General features: G+C 49.2%; 9 non-coding genes across 9 annotated transcripts; 3 read left to right on the forward strand and 6 right to left on the reverse strand.

Moving 5' to 3' along the window:
* Positions 1 to 881: 881 nt before the first annotated feature.
* Positions 882 to 953, reverse strand: trnam-cau (transfer RNA methionine (anticodon CAU)). The gene has a single exon. It is a non-coding gene; the product is annotated as a tRNA-Met (tRNA).
* Positions 954 to 4,106: 3,153 nt separating this feature from the next.
* Positions 4,107 to 4,179, reverse strand: trnak-cuu (transfer RNA lysine (anticodon CUU)). The gene has a single exon. It is a non-coding gene; the product is annotated as a tRNA-Lys (tRNA).
* Positions 4,180 to 5,351: 1,172 nt separating this feature from the next.
* Positions 5,352 to 5,434, forward strand: trnal-cag (transfer RNA leucine (anticodon CAG)). The gene has a single exon. It is a non-coding gene; the product is annotated as a tRNA-Leu (tRNA).
* A 3,197-nt stretch (positions 5,435 to 8,631) lies between these two features.
* trnam-cau (transfer RNA methionine (anticodon CAU)) lies at positions 8,632 to 8,703 on the reverse strand. The gene has a single exon. It is a non-coding gene; the product is annotated as a tRNA-Met (tRNA).
* A 3,148-nt stretch (positions 8,704 to 11,851) lies between these two features.
* trnak-cuu (transfer RNA lysine (anticodon CUU)) lies at positions 11,852 to 11,924 on the reverse strand. The gene has a single exon. It is a non-coding gene; the product is annotated as a tRNA-Lys (tRNA).
* A 1,172-nt stretch (positions 11,925 to 13,096) lies between these two features.
* trnal-cag (transfer RNA leucine (anticodon CAG)) lies at positions 13,097 to 13,179 on the forward strand. The gene has a single exon. It is a non-coding gene; the product is annotated as a tRNA-Leu (tRNA).
* Positions 13,180 to 16,376: 3,197 nt separating this feature from the next.
* trnam-cau (transfer RNA methionine (anticodon CAU)) lies at positions 16,377 to 16,448 on the reverse strand. Its single transcript has one exon. It is a non-coding gene; the product is annotated as a tRNA-Met (tRNA).
* Positions 16,449 to 19,601: 3,153 nt separating this feature from the next.
* trnak-cuu (transfer RNA lysine (anticodon CUU)) lies at positions 19,602 to 19,674 on the reverse strand. The gene has a single exon. It is a non-coding gene; the product is annotated as a tRNA-Lys (tRNA).
* A 1,172-nt stretch (positions 19,675 to 20,846) lies between these two features.
* On the forward strand, positions 20,847 to 20,929 carry trnal-cag (transfer RNA leucine (anticodon CAG)). The gene has a single exon. It is a non-coding gene; the product is annotated as a tRNA-Leu (tRNA).
* Positions 20,930 to 22,040: the final 1,111 nt, after the last annotated feature.

A 22,040-nucleotide genomic window follows, 5' to 3' on the forward strand; every position in this document is an offset into this window, starting at 1 on the left:
GCTTGAACCCACAACCCTGAGATTAAGAGTCTCATGCTCTACCGACTGAGCTAGCCGGGCGCCGGTTGAGCTGGTGGTTAACTTGTCCCTGTTGACGGCAGTTTGACAAGGTATACTTCCTGGCTTTTCATCATGTGCTGACCGGATTCGAGAGTAGCACACCCTGTTCTTTGTTGATTACTGTACCTCCAGCAGCGCAAATGTCAGTAATCATTGAAATGTACGACCTACAATCTCCTCAGCATGCCCGCGTGGACTCCTCAGTGATCATCCTTCTACGTTCTGCTGTAGTTTTCATGCAAGTGAAAACCGTGCTCCAAATAACAGCGGCACAGTTGTATCCTGTGGTAAGCATTCTTCTAATTCCATCGTTTTGCTCCAGGTAAAAGGTAGCGCATCATAGTGTTGATATTCCAAGGTTTCAGAGTCCGTATTGGATGGCTTGGATGCAGACATCGCTCAGAGCTCCCAGTATGATTTTCCCGAGTTCAGTTTTGCAGTGTTTTAGTGCTTTACTACTTCCAGTGGGCCTTTGAATGCTCTGCTAAGTAGAGACGTGACATAATTACTAATGCGACCGAGTGTGCTGGCTGTTCCTGGTTCGTAATGATTAACGCGAGAAATCAATATAAACATAACTGCTTCGATTTCGAGGTTCAGTTGAAGCTTTCAAAGAAACTATCAAAGACCTCAGAACAACCGAAGACACATTTGGTCATCTCCGTATTGGTGAAGATTAAAGAGTCCCGCAAGTGTCAAGCTTGCACAAACACACACGAGAGAGAAACTCAGGACAGAATTTAAAGAAAGGGAGATGCAGACTATTTGAAGGCACTTTGCTAACCCAATGGCATGCTTATGAATCGTGCATAGGACACACGTAGCAGAGGATGGTTTCGATCCATCGACCTCTGGGTTATGGGCCCAGCACGCTTCCGCTGCGCCACTCTGCTGACGGCCTCTCTGCGTGTGGCGCACAACTGCTCTTTTTATTTCCTACATAAGTGATGAAAGAGTTGAAAGTTTCAACGACAAACGCAGACGTCACTTTGAGCGCTTGGTGTTGTAGCACAAATCATCACATGCTGCTCTACACTGGATTATAAAAGCCGACACATTTTCCAAACATTTTAATGCTGGAGTCACACTGTAGTATTAATAACAGTGCGATACGCGAGGAGCGTAGTGGGATCGCGGTGGCTCATCAGACCGCCCCGGGACAGGGGGCCCGCGTCAGGATGGCCGAGCGGTCTAAGGCGCTGCGTTCAGGTCGCAGTCTCCCCTGGGGGCGTGGGTTCGAATCCCACTCCTGACAAAAAGCTTGCTCAGTGCCGTCTCCAGTCGGGTGCAAATGGGTGAAGCAGCCTGACGCAGGGAACGTGCGCCGATAGGCGTAGGTGTATCCCCTGCCTCTTCCGATTTAGCTCGTGCTCCATAGGATGGAAGCGGATGCTCTGGCTTTTTGACTCGAATATAACCTGATCACAACAGAAGGCCGTGCAGCCCAGTGCTGGTTTAAGAATGCCTCGTGTCTTCAGGCCCCTATTCCTTCAGGTTACCCCTTTGGAATAGTCGTCCGAAAAAGACGGGAAAGGAAAAGCATGTAAGCTCCCACACACTGCGTTAGCATTAGCGGTTGGAATCTGATGGGAGAAAAGCAACCTGGCTCGCCGTCAAGCAATCCATCCCCGGTCTCCCACGTGACAGGCGGGGATACGCACCACTATACTAACGAGGAGCGCTTGCTTGGCGCTTGAAGACACTTCCTCTTGCGGCTACTACTGTTTCCGGTTTCGCCTTTTCTTTTCATTCCTCCCAGAGGAGCGCATGAAAACGTTTCCATCTGCGCCATCCTCACCCCTCCAATGCTATGGTCCCTGCTCCTCCTGGTGCACTGCAAACACTCATTCAGCTGGTTCTTTCAGTTTGAATAATTAGGTCTTCAAAGGCTGGAAGTAGGGCGCAAAAGACATGCCAATGCCAAAAGCGTGGCTGTGTGCTTCCAGCTGTGAAATGTCACTGGTGGACGTTGAAGACATTACTTCCAAGGCAGCAGGTCCAAGCGATTTAGCGTTTGTACAAGAAGCAGGAAGAGAGAAACGGCACTCCGCCTTTTTCTGGGCAGGCCGAAGCGACAGGAGAAGGGCGCCGTAGTGGGCAGGATTCGAGCCGACGCGGGGAGACCCCAATGGCTTTCTAGCCCATCGCCTTAACCGCTCGGCCACGACTACAGGGAGCGCCGCCGCCGCCGGCTTGCGATCATTTAACACGGAGGGCGAGGCGGCGGCGGTAACCTTTTTCAATGTCGCTCTCCGCTTCCCCCCAAAAAAAAGCCAAATGACATGCTAGCACTCGGACACCCTTCAGAAGACTGAAGGGTGGCTTAAAGCTGGAAGGATTAGGTCTCCCCGTTCCGACGCGACAATCGAACTTCCTTAGGCAGAGAGAAAGCAACATCGAGGAGCGTCAACAAGACTTTAGAAGCTGTGCCACACGCCACTTTCAGTCGCAGTCACAGCAGTTTTAAAGGCAGGAATCGCCTTTGCGAACGCCATGAGAAACAGAACGCAAGCTCAGGTCCTGCGGTTTAACAAACAGCCACGGCTTTCATGCGACTGGACATTTCTTTTCTGGAGCGAATTCACTTTCAACTTCAAGAAATTCACACAACTTGCGAAATACGAAATACAAATCTGGCTCATCGCTGCACAAGAAATACCGCCGGCTGGCAAGAAAATGACAACGGTGTTTTTCCTTAACGAAAAACTTCCCATGGAGAAAAACAACGGCTGTGCGTCTCTGTCGGCTTGATTCAGTTTAATGCAAGTATTCATTCTCCTCCTGGAAAATACAGCTTGCGAAAGATGAAATACAATTCTTGGCTTTTCTGGGTGAGTGCAGAAGAAATCCTGCCGGCTGGCAGAAGAATTCCAGCCTTTTTTACTCTTTAACCAGAAACTTGCGAATGATACAAAGCAAGCGGGGTGCGTTTCTGTGCAGCTGTTAACTGAACAGCTGCTGCTTCAAGCCCACCCAGGGCTCATTCCGATTTCAACATCATGCCCCCTGAAGGTAGACTGGATTTCTTTGCGAAGCATTCACCTTTTGGACGTTTCAGGAAAGGTGCGTGTCGATGCCAGACTTGAAAAGCTTTCCATACAAAGAAACAACATAGTGCTTTTGATTGATGGGAAACGGCAAGAGCGGTTTGAGCAGCTCCGGCCTCTCAACCGCTTTACAATGTGATCGGCACCTCGGTAGCCAGTTTAGAAGGCTGAAAAGGATGCTGGAAGCACAGCGACGTTCTAAAACCAGCGCTTGAAAAGCATCTGCATACATAAAATGTCCATTTCCCCAAAGCTGAATCTGCATCTTCAGAAGATTGTCAGCTATACGTTTTCGTTCTTTGTTTCCTTTTTTTACGACAAGCTTTCGAGAAATGAACTGTCTATTGTGATGAAGGCTGCATTAGAAATTGTGCATCTAGCTTAGTTCAATGAAATCGGGAGGTGCACCTGTCTCAAGCGGATGGCTCTTTGCAGGCACACTACGGAAACCTGCGGGCGCAAGTTGGGAGAAGTGACTCTTGCAGAGTGTTGAGCTTCGAGAAGAGGGCTCCGCTCAGGAAGATATTTCCACATGTTGAAGAGTCGCTTTTCGCCCTTTCTTTCCCACATTTTTCCAGTGCGGTTATTGATCGCGTTCAAAATGTTTTCCCAACGTACGTGTTACCTGCAAAATCACAGTGAAACTGTTATGCCCAAAAGATTCCTAATAGTTATTGTATTAGAATAGCTCTCCAATTTCTTAGCCTTCGTACACGCAATATTTAAGGAAACGCTAGAGTAAATGAAACTGTAAATAGACAGGAGCTCTTCTTAGTTTTCATACAAGTTATGATGGCTGCAGCTCCTATCTGCGTCCGGGTGACCGGAGCCAAGGGATTATCTGCGGAACCCTTGATTTATCTCTCGGGCAAGGAGCTAGATACGCCCTTTTCATCTCGGTTTGATCACACCTGTGCATTAAAACGCAGTGCTCGGTACCATCGAGGTGTAAGAGGTTCAAGGATGAGCGGGAAACTTTGTTAATAAGGAGACGGGCACCGCCCAACGTGGGGCTCGAACCCACGACCCTGAGATTAAGAGTCTCATGCTCTACCGACTGAGCTAGCCGGGCGCCGGTGGAGCTGGTGGTTAACTTGTCCCTGTTGACGGCAATTTGACAAGGTATACTTCCTGGCTTTTCATCATGTGCTGACCGGATTCGAGAGTAGCACACCCTGTTCTTTGTTGATTACTGTACCTCCAGCAGCGCAAATGTCAGTAATCATTGAAATGTACGACCTACAATCTCCTCAGCATGCCCGCGTGGACTCCTCAGTGATCATCCTTCTACGTTCTGCTGTAGTTTTCATGCAAGTGAAAACCGTGCTCCAAATAACAGCGGCACAGTTGTATCCTGCGGTAAGCATTCTTCTAATTCCATCGTTTTGCTCCAGGTAAAAGGTAGCGCATCATAGTGTTGATATTCCAAGGTTTCAGAGTCCGTATTGGATGGCTTGGATGCAGACATCGCTCAGAGCTCCCAGTATGATTTTCCCGAGTTCAGTTTTGCAGTGTTTTAGTGCTTTACTACTTCCAGTGGGCCTTTGAATGCTCTGCTAAGTAGAGACGTGACATAATTACTAATGCGACCGAGTGTGCTGGCTGTTCCTGGTTCGTAATGATTAACGCGAGAAATCAATATAAACATAACTGCTTCGATTTCGAGGTTCAGTTGAAGCTTTCAAAGAAACTATCAAAGACCTCAGAACAACCGAAGACACATTTGGTCATCTCCGTATTGGTGAAGATTAAAGAGTCCCGCAAGTGTCAAGCTTGCACAAACACACACGAGAGAGAAACTCAGGACAGAATTTAAAGAAAGGGAGATGCAGACTATTTGAAGGCACTTTGCTAACCCAATGGCATGCTTAGGAATCGTGCATAGGACACATGTAGCAGAGAATGGTTTCGATCCATAGACCTCAGGGGTATGGGCCCAGCACGCTTCCGCTGCGCCACTCTGCTGACGGCCTCTCTGCGTGTGGCGCACAACTGCTCTTTTTATTTCCTACATAAGTGATGAAAGAGTTGAAAGTTTCAACGACAAACGCAGACGTCACTTTGAGCGCTTGGTGTTGTAGCACAAATCATCACATGCTGCTCTACACTGGATTATAAAAGCCGACACATTTTCCAAACATTTTAATGCTGGAGTCACACTGTAGTATTAATAACAGTGCGATACTCGAGGAGCGTAGTGGGATCGCGGTGGCTCATCAGACCGCCCCGGGAGAGGGGGCCCGCGTCAGGATGGCCGAGCGGTCTAAGGCGCTGCGTTCAGGTCGCAGTCTCCCCTGGAGGCGTGGGTTCGAATCCCACTCCTGACAAAAAGCTTGCTCAGTGCCGTCTCCAGTCGGGTGCAAATGGGTGAAGCAGCCTGACGCAGGGAACGTGCGCCGATAGGCGTAGGTGTATCCCCTGCCTCTTCTGATTTAGCTCGTGCTCCATAGGATGGAAGCGGATGCTCTGGCTTTTTGACTCGAATATAACCTGATCACAACAGATGGCCGTGCAGCCCAGTGCTGGTTTAAGAATGCCTCGTGTCTTCAGGCCCCTATTCCTTCAGGTTACCCCTTTGGAATAGTCGTCCGAAAAAGACGGGAAAGGAAAAGCATGTAAGCTCCCACACACTGCGTTAGCATTAGCGGTTGGAATCTGATGGGAGAAAAGCAACCTGGCTCGCCGTCAAGCAATCCATCCCTGGTCTCCCACGTGACAGGCGGGGATACGCACCACTATACTAACGAGGAGCGCTTGCTTGGCGCTTGAAGACACTTCCTCTTGCGGCTACTACTGTTTCCGGTTTCGTCTTTTCTTTTCATTCCTCCCAGAGGAGCGCATGAAAACGTTTCCATCTGCGCCATCCTCACCCCTCCAATGCTATGGTCCCTGCTCCTCCTGGTGCACTGCAAACACTCATTCAGCCGGTTCTTTCAGTTTGAATAATTAGGTCTTCAAAGGCTGGAAGTAGGGCGCAAGACATGCCATTGCCAAAAGCGTGGCTGTGTGCTTCCAGCTGTGAAATGTCACTGGTGGATGTTGAAGACATTACTTCCAAGGCAGCAGGTCCAAGCGATTTAGCGTTTGTACAAGAAGCAGGAAGAGAGAAACGGCACTCCGCCTTTTTCTGGGCAGGCCGAAGCGACAGGAGAAGGGTGCCGTAGTGGGCAGGATTCTAGCCGACGCGGGGAGACCCCAATGGCTTTCTAGCCCATCGCCTTAACCGCTCGGCCACGACTACAGGGAGCGCCGCCGCCGCCGGCTTGCAATCATTTAACACGGAGGGCGAGGCGGCGGCGGTAACCTTTTTCAATGTCGCTCTCCGCTTCCCCCAAAAAAAAGCCAAATGACATGCTAGCACTCGGACACCCTTCAGAAGACTGAAGGGTGGCTTAAAGCTGGAAGGATTAGGTCTCCCCGTTCCGACGCGACAATCGAACTTCCTTAGGCAGAGAGAAAGCAACATCGAGGAGCGTCAACAAGACTTTAGAAGCTGTGCCACACGCCGCTTTCAGTCGCAGACACAGCAGTTTTAAAGGCAGGAATCGCCTTTGCGAACGCCATGAGAAACAGAACGCAAGCTCAGGTCCTGCGGTTTAACAAACAGCCACGGCTTTCAAGCGACATTTCTTTTCTGGAGCGAATTCACTTTCAACTTCAAGAAATTCACACAACTTGCGAAATACGAAATACAAATCTGGCTCATCGCTGCACAAGAAATACCGCCGGCTGGCAAGAAAATGACAACGGTGTTTTTCCTTAACGAAAAACTTCCCATGGAGAAAAACAACGGCTGTGCGTCTCTGTCGGCTTGATTCAGTTTAATGCAAGTATTCATTCTCCTCCTGGAAAATACAGCTTGCGAAAGATGAAATACAATTCTTGGCTTTTCTGGGTGAGTGCAGAAGAAATCCTGCCGGCTGGCAGAAGAATTCCAGCCTTATTTACTCTTTAACCAGAGAAATGAACTGTCTATTGTGATGAAGGCTGCATTAGAAATTGTGCATCTAGCTTAGTTCAATGAAATCGGGAGGTGCACCTGTCTCAAGCGGATGGCTCTTTGCAGGCACACTACGGAAACCTGCGGGCGCAAGTTGGGAGAAGTGACTCTTGCAGAGTGTTGAGCTTCGAGAAGAGGGCTCCGCTCAGGAAGATATTTCCACATGTTGAAGAGTCGCTTTTCGCCCTTTCTTTCCCACATTTTTCCAGTGCGGTTATTGATCGCGTTCAAAATGTTTTCCCAACGTACGTGTTACCTGCAAAATCACAGTGAAACTGTTATGCCCAAAAGATTCCTAATAGTTATTGTATTAGAATAGCTCTCCAATTTCTTAGCCTTCGTACACGCAATGTTTAAGGAAACGCTAGAGTAAATGAAACTGTAAATAGACAGGAGCTCTTCTTAGTTTTCATACAAGTTATGATGGCTGCAGCTCCTATCTGCGTCCGGGTGACCGGAGCCAAGGGATTATCTGCGGAACCTTTGATTTATCTCTCGGGCAAGGAGCTAGATACGCCCTTTTCATCTCGGTTTGATCACACCTGTGCATTAAAACGCAGTGCTCGGTACCATCGAGGTGTAAGAGGTTCAAGGATGAGCGGGAAACTTTGTTAATAAGGAGACGGGCACCACCCAACGTGGGGCTTGAACCCACAACCCTGAGATTAAGAGTCTCATGCTCTACCGACTGAGCTAGCCGGGCGCCGGTTGAGCTGGTGGTTAACTTGTCCCTGTTGACGGCAGTTTGACAAGGTATACTTCCTGGCTTTTCATCATGTGCTGACCGGATTCGAGAGTAGCACACCCTGTTCTTTGTTGATTACTGTACCTCCAGCAGCGCAAATGTCAGTAATCATTGAAATGTACGACCTACAATCTCCTCAGCATGCCCGCGTGGACTCCTCAGTGATCATCCTTCTACGTTCTGCTGTAGTTTTCATGCAAGTGAAAACCGTGCTCCAAATAACAGCGGCACAGTTGTATCCTGTGGTAAGCATTCTTCTAATTCCATCGTTTTGCTCCAGGTAAAAGGTAGCGCATCATAGTGTTGATATTCCAAGGTTTCAGAGTCCGTATTGGATGGCTTGGATGCAGACATCGCTCAGAGCTCCCAGTATGATTTTCCCGAGTTCAGTTTTGCAGTGTTTTAGTGCTTTACTACTTCCAGTGGGCCTTTGAATGCTCTGCTAAGTAGAGACGTGACATAATTACTAATGCGACCGAGTGTGCTGGCTGTTCCTGGTTCGTAATGATTAACGCGAGAAATCAATATAAACATAACTGCTTCGATTTCGAGGTTCAGTTGAAGCTTTCAAAGAAACTATCAAAGACCTCAGAACAACCGAAGACACATTTGGTCATCTCCGTATTGGTGAAGATTAAAGAGTCCCGCAAGTGTCAAGCTTGCACAAACACACACGAGAGAGAAACTCAGGACAGAATTTAAAGAAAGGGAGATGCAGACTATTTGAAGGCACTTTGCTAACCCAATGGCATGCTTATGAATCGTGCATAGGACACACGTAGCAGAGGATGGTTTCGATCCATCGACCTCTGGGTTATGGGCCCAGCACGCTTCCGCTGCGCCACTCTGCTGACGGCCTCTCTGCGTGTGGCGCACAACTGCTCTTTTTATTTCCTACATAAGTGATGAAAGAGTTGAAAGTTTCAACGACAAACGCAGACGTCACTTTGAGCGCTTGGTGTTGTAGCACAAATCATCACATGCTGCTCTACACTGGATTATAAAAGCCGACACATTTTCCAAACATTTTAATGCTGGAGTCACACTGTAGTATTAATAACAGTGCGATACGCGAGGAGCGTAGTGGGATCGCGGTGGCTCATCAGACCGCCCCGGGACAGGGGGCCCGCGTCAGGATGGCCGAGCGGTCTAAGGCGCTGCGTTCAGGTCGCAGTCTCCCCTGGGGGCGTGGGTTCGAATCCCACTCCTGACAAAAAGCTTGCTCAGTGCCGTCTCCAGTCGGGTGCAAATGGGTGAAGCAGCCTGACGCAGGGAACGTGCGCCGATAGGCGTAGGTGTATCCCCTGCCTCTTCCGATTTAGCTCGTGCTCCATAGGATGGAAGCGGATGCTCTGGCTTTTTGACTCGAATATAACCTGATCACAACAGAAGGCCGTGCAGCCCAGTGCTGGTTTAAGAATGCCTCGTGTCTTCAGGCCCCTATTCCTTCAGGTTACCCCTTTGGAATAGTCGTCCGAAAAAGACGGGAAAGGAAAAGCATGTAAGCTCCCACACACTGCGTTAGCATTAGCGGTTGGAATCTGATGGGAGAAAAGCAACCTGGCTCGCCGTCAAGCAATCCATCCCCGGTCTCCCACGTGACAGGCGGGGATACGCACCACTATACTAACGAGGAGCGCTTGCTTGGCGCTTGAAGACACTTCCTCTTGCGGCTACTACTGTTTCCGGTTTCGCCTTTTCTTTTCATTCCTCCCAGAGGAGCGCATGAAAACGTTTCCATCTGCGCCATCCTCACCCCTCCAATGCTATGGTCCCTGCTCCTCCTGGTGCACTGCAAACACTCATTCAGCTGGTTCTTTCAGTTTGAATAATTAGGTCTTCAAAGGCTGGAAGTAGGGCGCAAAAGACATGCCAATGCCAAAAGCGTGGCTGTGTGCTTCCAGCTGTGAAATGTCACTGGTGGACGTTGAAGACATTACTTCCAAGGCAGCAGGTCCAAGCGATTTAGCGTTTGTACAAGAAGCAGGAAGAGAGAAACGGCACTCCGCCTTTTTCTGGGCAGGCCGAAGCGACAGGAGAAGGGCGCCGTAGTGGGCAGGATTCGAGCCGACGCGGGGAGACCCCAATGGCTTTCTAGCCCATCGCCTTAACCGCTCGGCCACGACTACAGGGAGCGCCGCCGCCGCCGGCTTGCGATCATTTAACACGGAGGGCGAGGCGGCGGCGGTAACCTTTTTCAATGTCGCTCTCCGCTTCCCCCCAAAAAAAAGCCAAATGACATGCTAGCACTCGGACACCCTTCAGAAGACTGAAGGGTGGCTTAAAGCTGGAAGGATTAGGTCTCCCCGTTCCGACGCGACAATCGAACTTCCTTAGGCAGAGAGAAAGCAACATCGAGGAGCGTCAACAAGACTTTAGAAGCTGTGCCACACGCCGCTTTCAGTCGCAGACACAGCAGTTTTAAAGGCAGGAATCGCCTTTGCGAACGCCATGAGAAACAGAACGCAAGCTCAGGTCCTGCGGTTTAACAAACAGCCACGGCTTTCAAGCGACATTTCTTTTCTGGAGCGAATTCACTTTCAACTTCAAGAAATTCACACAACTTGCGAAATACGAAATACAAATCTGGCTCATCGCTGCACAAGAAATACCGCCGGCTGGCAAGAAAATGACAACGGTGTTTTTCCTTAACGAAAAACTTCCCATGGAGAAAAACAACGGCTGTGCGTCTCTGTCGGCTTGATTCAGTTTAATGCAAGTATTCATTCTCCTCCTGGAAAATACAGCTTGCGAAAGATGAAATACAATTCTTGGCTTTTCTGGGTGAGTGCAGAAGAAATCCTGCCGGCTGGCAGAAGAATTCCAGCCTTTTTTACTCTTTAACCAGAAACTTGCGAATGATACAAAGCAAGCGGGGTGCGTTTCTGTGCAGCTGTTAACTGAACAGCTGCTGCTTCAAGCCCACCCAGGGCTCATTCCGATTTCAACATCATGCCCCCTGAAGGTAGACTGGATTTCTTTGCGAAGCATTCACCTTTTGGACGTTTCAGGAAAGGTGCGTGTCGATGCCAGACTTGAAAAGCTTTCCATACAAAGAAACAACATAGTGCTTTTGATTGATGGGAAACGGCAAGAGCGGTTTGAGCAGCTCCGGCCTCTCAACCGCTTTACAATGTGATCGGCACCTCGGTAGCCAGTTTAGAAGGCTGAAAAGGATGCTGGAAGCACAGCGACGTTCTAAAACCAGCGCTTGAAAAGCATCTGCATACATAAAATGTCCATTTCCCCAAAGCTGAATCTGCATCTTCAGAAGATTGTCAGCTATACGTTTTCGTTCTTTGTTTCCTTTTTTTACGACAAGCTTTCGAGAAATGAACTGTCTATTGTGATGAAGGCTGCATTAGAAATTGTGCATCTAGCTTAGTTCAATGAAATCGGGAGGTGCACCTGTCTCAAGCGGATGGCTCTTTGCAGGCACACTACGGAAACCTGCGGGCGCAAGTTGGGAGAAGTGACTCTTGCAGAGTGTTGAGCTTCGAGAAGAGGGCTCCGCTCAGGAAGATATTTCCACATGTTGAAGAGTCGCTTTTCGCCCTTTCTTTCCCACATTTTTCCAGTGCGGTTATTGATCGCGTTCAAAATGTTTTCCCAACGTACGTGTTACCTGCAAAATCACAGTGAAACTGTTATGCCCAAAAGATTCCTAATAGTTATTGTATTAGAATAGCTCTCCAATTTCTTAGCCTTCGTACACGCAATATTTAAGGAAACGCTAGAGTAAATGAAACTGTAAATAGACAGGAGCTCTTCTTAGTTTTCATACAAGTTATGATGGCTGCAGCTCCTATCTGCGTCCGGGTGACCGGAGCCAAGGGATTATCTGCGGAACCCTTGATTTATCTCTCGGGCAAGGAGCTAGATACGCCCTTTTCATCTCGGTTTGATCACACCTGTGCATTAAAACGCAGTGCTCGGTACCATCGAGGTGTAAGAGGTTCAAGGATGAGCGGGAAACTTTGTTAATAAGGAGACGGGCACCGCCCAACGTGGGGCTCGAACCCACGACCCTGAGATTAAGAGTCTCATGCTCTACCGACTGAGCTAGCCGGGCGCCGGTGGAGCTGGTGGTTAACTTGTCCCTGTTGACGGCAATTTGACAAGGTATACTTCCTGGCTTTTCATCATGTGCTGACCGGATTCGAGAGTAGCACACCCTGTTCTTTGTTGATTACTGTACCTCCAGCAGCGCAAATGTCAGTAATCATTGAAATGTACGACCTACAATCTCCTCAGCATGCCCGCGTGGACTCCTCAGTGATCATCCTTCTACGTTCTGCTGTAGTTTTCATGCAAGTGAAAACCGTGCTCCAAATAACAGCGGCACAGTTGTATCCTGCGGTAAGCATTCTTCTAATTCCATCGTTTTGCTCCAGGTAAAAGGTAGCGCATCATAGTGTTGATATTCCAAGGTTTCAGAGTCCGTATTGGATGGCTTGGATGCAGACATCGCTCAGAGCTCCCAGTATGATTTTCCCGAGTTCAGTTTTGCAGTGTTTTAGTGCTTTACTACTTCCAGTGGGCCTTTGAATGCTCTGCTAAGTAGAGACGTGACATAATTACTAATGCGACCGAGTGTGCTGGCTGTTCCTGGTTCGTAATGATTAACGCGAGAAATCAATATAAACATAACTGCTTCGATTTCGAGGTTCAGTTGAAGCTTTCAAAGAAACTATCAAAGACCTCAGAACAACCGAAGACACATTTGGTCATCTCCGTATTGGTGAAGATTAAAGAGTCCCGCAAGTGTCAAGCTTGCACAAACACACACGAGAGAGAAACTCAGGACAGAATTTAAAGAAAGGGAGATGCAGACTATTTGAAGGCACTTTGCTAACCCAATGGCATGCTTAGGAATCGTGCATAGGACACATGTAGCAGAGAATGGTTTCGATCCATAGACCTCTGGGGTATGGGCCCAGCACGCTTCCGCTGCGCCACTCTGCTGACGGCCTCTCTGCGTGTGGCGCACAACTGCTCTTTTTATTTCCTACATAAGTGATGAAAGAGTTGAAAGTTTCAACGACAAACGCAGACGTCACTTTGAGCGCTTGGTGTTGTAGCACAAATCATCACATGCTGCTCTACACTGGATTATAAAAGCCGACACATTTTCCAAACATTTTAATGCTGGAGTCACACTGTAGTATTAATAACAGTGCGATACTCGAGGAGCGTAGTGGGATCGCGGTGGCTCATCAGACCGCCCCGGGAGAGGGGGCCCGCGTCAGGATGGCCGAGCGGTCTAAGGCGCTGCGTTCAGGTCGCAGTCTCCCCTGGAGGCGTGGGTTCGAATCCCACTCCTGACAAAAAGCTTGCTCAGTGCCGTCTCCAGTCGGGTGCAAATGGGTGAAGCAGCCTGACGCAGGGAACGTGCGCCGATAGGCGTAGGTGTATCCCCTGCCTCTTCTGATTTAGCTCGTGCTCCATAGGATGGAAGCGGATGCTCTGGCTTTTTGACTCGAATATAACCTGATCACAACAGATGGCCGTGCAGCCCAGTGCTGGTTTAAGAATGCCTCGTGTCTTCAGGCCCCTATTCCTTCAGGTTACCCCTTTGGAATAGTCGTCCGAAAAAGACGGGAAAGGAAAAGCATGTAAGCTCCCACACACTGCGTTAGCATTAGCGGTTGGAATCTGATGGGAGAAAAGCAACCTGGCTCGCCGTCAAGCAATCCATCCCTGGTCTCCCACGTGACAGGCGGGGATACGCACCACTATACTAACGAGGAGCGCTTGCTTGGCGCTTGAAGACACTTCCTCTTGCGGCTACTACTGTTTCCGGTTTCGTCTTTTCTTTTCATTCCTCCCAGAGGAGCGCATGAAAACGTTTCCATCTGCGCCATCCTCACCCCTCCAATGCTATGGTCCCTGCTCCTCCTGGTGCACTGCAAACACTCATTCAGCCGGTTCTTTCAGTTTGAATAATTAGGTCTTCAAAGGCTGGAAGTAGGGCGCAAGACATGCCATTGCCAAAAGCGTGGCTGTGTGCTTCCAGCTGTGAAATGTCACTGGTGGATGTTGAAGACATTACTTCCAAGGCAGCAGGTCCAAGCGATTTAGCGTTTGTACAAGAAGCAGGAAGAGAGAAACGGCACTCCGCCTTTTTCTGGGCAGGCCGAAGCGACAGGAGAAGGGTGCCGTAGTGGGCAGGATTCTAGCCGACGCGGGGAGACCCCAATGGCTTTCTAGCCCATCGCCTTAACCGCTCGGCCACGACTACAGGGAGCGCCGCCGCCGCCGGCTTGCAATCATTTAACACGGAGGGCGAGGCGGCGGCGGTAACCTTTTTCAATGTCGCTCTCCGCTTCCCCCAAAAAAAAGCCAAATGACATGCTAGCACTCGGACACCCTTCAGAAGACTGAAGGGTGGCTTAAAGCTGGAAGGATTAGGTCTCCCCGTTCCGACGCGACAATCGAACTTCCTTAGGCAGAGAGAAAGCAACATCGAGGAGCGTCAACAAGACTTTAGAAGCTGTGCCACACGCCGCTTTCAGTCGCAGACACAGCAGTTTTAAAGGCAGGAATCGCCTTTGCGAACGCCATGAGAAACAGAACGCAAGCTCAGGTCCTGCGGTTTAACAAACAGCCACGGCTTTCAAGCGACATTTCTTTTCTGGAGCGAATTCACTTTCAACTTCAAGAAATTCACACAACTTGCGAAATACGAAATACAAATCTGGCTCATCGCTGCACAAGAAATACCGCCGGCTGGCAAGAAAATGACAACGGTGTTTTTCCTTAACGAAAAACTTCCCATGGAGAAAAACAACGGCTGTGCGTCTCTGTCGGCTTGATTCAGTTTAATGCAAGTATTCATTCTCCTCCTGGAAAATACAGCTTGCGAAAGATGAAATACAATTCTTGGCTTTTCTGGGTGAGTGCAGAAGAAATCCTGCCGGCTGGCAGAAGAATTCCAGCCTTATTTACTCTTTAACCAGAGAAATGAACTGTCTATTGTGATGAAGGCTGCATTAGAAATTGTGCATCTAGCTTAGTTCAATGAAATCGGGAGGTGCACCTGTCTCAAGCGGATGGCTCTTTGCAGGCACACTACGGAAACCTGCGGGCGCAAGTTGGGAGAAGTGACTCTTGCAGAGTGTTGAGCTTCGAGAAGAGGGCTCCGCTCAGGAAGATATTTCCACATGTTGAAGAGTCGCTTTTCGCCCTTTCTTTCCCACATTTTTCCAGTGCGGTTATTGATCGCGTTCAAAATGTTTTCCCAACGTACGTGTTACCTGCAAAATCACAGTGAAACTGTTATGCCCAAAAGATTCCTAATAGTTATTGTATTAGAATAGCTCTCCAATTTCTTAGCCTTCGTACACGCAATGTTTAAGGAAACGCTAGAGTAAATGAAACTGTAAATAGACAGGAGCTCTTCTTAGTTTTCATACAAGTTATGATGGCTGCAGCTCCTATCTGCGTCCGGGTGACCGGAGCCAAGGGATTATCTGCGGAACCTTTGATTTATCTCTCGGGCAAGGAGCTAGATACGCCCTTTTCATCTCGGTTTGATCACACCTGTGCATTAAAACGCAGTGCTCGGTACCATCGAGGTGTAAGAGGTTCAAGGATGAGCGGGAAACTTTGTTAATAAGGAGACGGGCACCACCCAACGTGGGGCTTGAACCCACAACCCTGAGATTAAGAGTCTCATGCTCTACCGACTGAGCTAGCCGGGCGCCGGTTGAGCTGGTGGTTAACTTGTCCCTGTTGACGGCAGTTTGACAAGGTATACTTCCTGGCTTTTCATCATGTGCTGACCGGATTCGAGAGTAGCACACCCTGTTCTTTGTTGATTACTGTACCTCCAGCAGCGCAAATGTCAGTAATCATTGAAATGTACGACCTACAATCTCCTCAGCATGCCCGCGTGGACTCCTCAGTGATCATCCTTCTACGTTCTGCTGTAGTTTTCATGCAAGTGAAAACCGTGCTCCAAATAACAGCGGCACAGTTGTATCCTGTGGTAAGCATTCTTCTAATTCCATCGTTTTGCTCCAGGTAAAAGGTAGCGCATCATAGTGTTGATATTCCAAGGTTTCAGAGTCCGTATTGGATGGCTTGGATGCAGACATCGCTCAGAGCTCCCAGTATGATTTTCCCGAGTTCAGTTTTGCAGTGTTTTAGTGCTTTACTACTTCCAGTGGGCCTTTGAATGCTCTGCTAAGTAGAGACGTGACATAATTACTAATGCGACCGAGTGTGCTGGCTGTTCCTGGTTCGTAATGATTAACGCGAGAAATCAATATAAACATAACTGCTTCGATTTCGAGGTTCAGTTGAAGCTTTCAAAGAAACTATCAAAGACCTCAGAACAACCGAAGACACATTTGGTCATCTCCGTATTGGTGAAGATTAAAGAGTCCCGCAAGTGTCAAGCTTGCACAAACACACACGAGAGAGAAACTCAGGACAGAATTTAAAGAAAGGGAGATGCAGACTATTTGAAGGCACTTTGCTAACCCAATGGCATGCTTATGAATCGTGCATAGGACACACGTAGCAGAGGATGGTTTCGATCCATCGACCTCTGGGTTATGGGCCCAGCACGCTTCCGCTGCGCCACTCTGCTGACGGCCTCTCTGCGTGTGGCGCACAACTGCTCTTTTTATTTCCTACATAAGTGATGAAAGAGTTGAAAGTTTCAACGACAAACGCAGACGTCACTTTGAGCGCTTGGTGTTGTAGCACAAATCATCACATGCTGCTCTACACTGGATTATAAAAGCCGACACATTTTCCAAACATTTTAATGCTGGAGTCACACTGTAGTATTAATAACAGTGCGATACGCGAGGAGCGTAGTGGGATCGCGGTGGCTCATCAGACCGCCCCGGGACAGGGGGCCCACGTCAGGATGGCCGAGCGGTCTAAGGCGCTGCGTTCAGGTCGCAGTCTCCCCTGGGGGCGTGGGTTCGAATCCCACTCCTGACAAAAAGCTTGCTCAGTGCCGTCTCCAGTCGGGTGCAAATGGGTGAAGCAGCCTGACGCAGGGAACGTGCGCCGATAGGCGTAGGTGTATCCCCTGCCTCTTCCGATTTAGCTCGTGCTCCATAGGATGGAAGCGGATGCTCTGGCTTTTTGACTCGAATATAACCTGATCACAACAGAAGGCCGTGCAGCCCAGTGCTGGTTTAAGAATGCCTCGTGTCTTCAGGCCCCTATTCCTTCAGGTTACCCCTTTGGAATAGTCGTCCGAAAAAGACGGGAAAGGAAAAGCATGTAAGCTCCCACACACTGCGTTAGCATTAGCGGTTGGAATCTGATGGGAGAAAAGCAACCTGGCTCGCCGTCAAGCAATCCATCCCCGGTCTCCCACGTGACAGGCGGGGATACGCACCACTATACTAACGAGGAGCGCTTGCTTGGCGCTTGAAGACACTTCCTCTTGCGGCTACTACTGTTTCCGGTTTCGCCTTTTCTTTTCATTCCTCCCAGAGGAGCGCATGAAAACGTTTCCATCTGCGCCATCCTCACCCCTCCAATGCTATGGTCCCTGCTCCTCCTGGTGCACTGCAAACACTCATTCAGCTGGTTCTTTCAGTTTGAATAATTAGGTCTTCAAAGGCTGGAAGTAGGGCGCAAAAGACATGCCAATGCCAAAAGCGTGGCTGTGTGCTTCCAGCTGTGAAATGTCACTGGTGGACGTTGAAGACATTACTTCCAAGGCAGCAGGTCCAAGCGATTTAGCGTTTGTACAAGAAGCAGGAAGAGAGAAACGGCACTCCGCCTTTTTCTGGGCAGGCCGAAGCGACAGGAGAAGGGCGCCGTAGTGGGCAGGATTCGAGCCGACGCGGGGAGACCCCAATGGCTTTCTAGCCCATCGCCTTAACCGCTCGGCCACGACTACAGGGAGCGCCGCCGCCGCCGGCTTGCGATCATTTAACACGGAGGGCGAGGCGGCGGCGGTAACCTTTTTCAATGTCGCTCTCCGCTTCCCCCCAAAAAAAAGCCAAATGACATGCTAGCACTCGGACACCCTTCAGAAGACTGAAGGGTGGCTTAAAGCTGGAAGGATTAGGTCTCCCCGTTCCGACGCGACAATCGAACTTCCTTAGGCAGAGAGAAAGCAACATCGAGGAGCGTCAACAAGACTTTAGAAGCTGCGCCACACGCCACTTTCAGTCGCAGTCACAGCAGTTTTAAAGGCAGGAATCGCCTTTGCGAACGCCATGAGAAACAGAACGCAAGCTCAGGTCCTGCGGTTTAACAAACAGCCACGGCTTTCATGCGACTGGACATTTCTTTTCTGGAGCGAATTCACTTTCAACTTCAAGAAATTCACACAACTTGCGAAATACGAAATACAAATCTGGCTCATCGCTGCACAAGAAATACCGCCGGCTGGCAAGAAAATGACAACGGTGTTTTTCCTTAACGAAAAACTTCCCATGGAGAAAAACAACGGCTGTGCGTCTCTGTCGGCTTGATTCAGTTTAATGCAAGTATTCATTCTCCTCCTGGAAAATACAGCTTGCGAAAGATGAAATACAATTCTTGGCTTTTCTGGGTGAGTGCAGAAGAAATCCTGCCGGCTGGCAGAAGAATTCCAGCCTTTTTTACTCTTTAACCAGAAACTTGCGAATGATACAAAGCAAGCGGGGTGCGTTTCTGTGCAGCTGTTAACTGAACAGCTGCTGCTTCAAGCCCACCCAGGGCTCATTCCGATTTCAACATCATGCCCCCTGAAGGTAGACTGGATTTCTTTGCGAAGCATTCACCTTTTGGACGTTTCAGGAAAGGTGCGTGTCGATGCCAGACTTGAAAAGCTTTCCATACAAAGAAACAACATAGTGCTTTTGATTGATGGGAAACGGCAAGAGCGGTTTGAGCAGCTCCGGCCTCTCAACCGCTTTACAATGTGATCGGCACCTCGGTAGCCAGTTTAGAAGGCTGAAAAGGATGCTGGAAGCACAGCGACGTTCTAAAACCAGCGCTTGAAAAGCATCTGCATACATAAAATGTCCATTTCCCCAAAGCTGAATCTGCATCTTCAGAAGATTGTCAGCTATACGTTTTCGTTCTTTGTTTCCTTTTTTTACGACAAGCTTTCGAGAAATGAACTGTCTATTGTGATGAAGGCTGCATTAGAAATTGTGCATCTAGCTTAGTTCAATGAAATCGGGAGGTGCACCTGTCTCAAGCGGATGGCTCTTTGCAGGCACACTACGGAAACCTGCGGGCGCAAGTTGGGAGAAGTGACTCTTGCAGAGTGTTGAGCTTCGAGAAGAGGGCTCCGCTCAGGAAGATATTTCCACATGTTGAAGAGTCGCTTTTCGCCCTTTCTTTCCCACATTTTTCCAGTGCGGTTATTGATCGCGTTCAAAATGTTTTCCCAACGTACGTGTTACCTGCAAAATCACAGTGAAACTGTTATGCCCAAAAGATTCCTAATAGTTATTGTATTAGAATAGCTCTCCAATTTCTTAGCCTTCGTACACGCAATGTTTAAGGAAACGCTAGAGTAAATGAAACTGTAAATAGACAGGAGCTCTTCTTAGTTTTCATACAAGTTATGATGGCTGCAGCTCCTATCTGCGTCCGGGTGACCGGAGCCAAGGGATTATCTGCGGAACCCTTGATTTATCTCTCGGGCAAGGAGCTAGATACGCCCTTTTCATCTCGGTTTGATCACACCTGTGCATTAAAACGCAGTGCTCGGTACCATCGAGGTGTAAGAGGTTCAAGGATGAGCGGGAAACTTTGTTAATAAGGAGACGGGCACCGCCCAACGTGGGGCTCGAACCCACGACCCTGAGATTAAGAGTCTCATGCTCTACCGACTGAGCTAGCCGGGCGCCGGTGGAGCTGGTGGTTAACTTGTCCCTGTTGACGGCAATTTGACAAGGTATACTTCCTGGCTTTTCATCATGTGCTGACCGGATTCGAGAGTAGCACACCCTGTTCTTTGTTGATTACTGTACCTCCAGCAGCGCAAATGTCAGTAATCATTGAAATGTACGACCTACAATCTCCTCAGCATGCCCGCGTGGACTCCTCAGTGATCATCCTTCTACGTTCTGCTGTAGTTTTCATGCAAGTGAAAACCGTGCTCCAAATAAAAGCGGCACAATTGTATCCTGCGGTAAGCATTCTTCTAATTCCATCGTTTTGCTCCAGGTAAAAGGTAGCGCATCATAGTGTTGATATTCCAAGGTTTCAGAGTCCGTATTGGATGGCTTGGATGCAGACATCGCTCAGAGCTCCCAGTATGATTTTCCCGAGTTCAGTTTTGCAGTGTTTTAGTGCTTTACTACTTCCAGTGGGCCTTTGAATGCTCTGCTAAGTAGAGACGTGACATAATTACTAATGCGACCGAGTGTGCTGGCTGTTCCTGGTTCGTAATGATTAACGCGAGAAATCAATATAAACATAACTGCTTCGATTTCGAGGTTCAGTTGAAGCTTTCAAAGAAACTATCAAAGACCTCAGAACAACCGAAGACACATTTGGTCATCTCCGTATTGGTGAAGATTAAAGAGTCCCGCAAGTGTCAAGCTTGCACAAACACACACGAGAGAGAAACTCAGGACAGAATTTAAAGAAAGGGAGATGCAGACTATTTGAAGGCACTTTGCTAACCCAATGGCATGCTTATGAATCGTGCATAGGACACAAGTAGCAAAGGATGGTGTCGATCCATCGACCTCTGGGTTATGGGCCCAGCACGCTTCCGCTGCGCCACTCTGCTGACAGCCTCTCTGCGTGTGGCGCACAACTGCTCTTTTTATTTCCTACATAAGTGATGAAAGAGTTGAAAGTTTCAACGACAAACGCAGACGTCACTTTGAGCGCTTAGTGTTGTAGCACAAATCATCACATGCTGCTCTACACTGGATTATAAAAGCCGACACATTTTCCAAACATTTTAATGCTGGAGTCACACTGTAGTATTAATAACAGTGCGATACTCGAGGAGCGTAGTGGGATCGTGGTGGCTCATCAGACCGCCCCGGGACAGGGGGCCCGCGTCAGGATGGCCGAGCGGTCTAAGGCGCTGCGTTCAGGTCGCAGTCTCCCCTGGAGGCGTGGGTTCGAATCCCACTCCTGACAAAAAGCTTGCTCAGTGCCGTCTCCAGTCGGGTGCAAATGGGTGAAGCAGCCTGACGCAGGGAACGTGCGCCGATAGGCGTAGGTGTATCCCCTGCCTCTTCCGATTTAGCTCGTGCTCCATAGGATGGAAGCGGATGCTCTGGCTTTTTGACTCGAATATAACCTGATCACGACAGATGGCCGTGCAGCCCAGTGCTGGTTTAAGAATGCCTCGTGTCTTCAGGCCCCTATTCCTTCAGGTTACCCCTTTGGAATAGTCGTCCGAAAAAGACGGGAAAGGAAAAGCATGTAAGCTCCCACACACTGCGTTAGCATTAGCGGTTGGAATCTGATGGGAGAAAAGCAACCTGGCTCGCCGTCAAGCAATCCATCCCTGGTCTCCCACGTGACAGGCGGGGATACGCACCACTATACTAACGAGGAGCGCTTGCTTGGCGCTTGAAGACACTTCCTCTTGCGGCTACTACTGTTTCCGGTTTCGTCTTTTCTTTTCATTCCTCCCAGAGGAGCGCATGAAAACGTTTCCATCTGCGCCATCCTCACCCCTCCAATGCTATGGTCCCTGCTCCTCCTGGTGCACTGCAAACACTCATTCAGCCGGTTCTTTCAGTTTGAATAATTAGGTCTTCAAAGGCTGGAAGTAGGGCGCAAGACATGCCAATGCCAAAAGCGTGGCTGTGTGCTTCCAGCTGTGAAATGTCACTGGTGGATGTTGAAGACATTACTTCCAAGGTAGCAGGTCCAAGCGATTTAGCGTTTGTACAAGAAGCAGGAAGAGAGAAACGGCACTCTGCCTGTTTCTGGGCAGGCAGAAGCGACAGGAGAAGGGCGCCGTAGTGGGCAGGATTCGAGCCGACGCGGAGAGACCCCAATGGCTTTCTAGCCCATCGCCTTAACCGCTCGGCCACGACTACAGGGAACGCCGCCGCCGCCGGCTTGCAATCATTTAACACGGAGGGCGAGGCGGCGGCGGTAACCTTTTTCAATGTCGCTCTCCGCTTCCCCCCAAAAAAAGCCAAATGACATGCTAGCACTCGGACACCCTTCAGAAGACTGAAGGGTGGCTTAAAGCTGGAAGGATTAGGTCTCCCCGTTCCGACGCGACAATCGA

This window comes from Lepisosteus oculatus, unplaced genomic scaffold, assembly GCF_040954835.1.
Source record: "Lepisosteus oculatus isolate fLepOcu1 unplaced genomic scaffold, fLepOcu1.hap2 HAP2_SCAFFOLD_95, whole genome shotgun sequence".
Classification (NCBI taxonomy): Eukaryota; Metazoa; Chordata; class Actinopteri; order Semionotiformes; family Lepisosteidae; genus Lepisosteus; species Lepisosteus oculatus.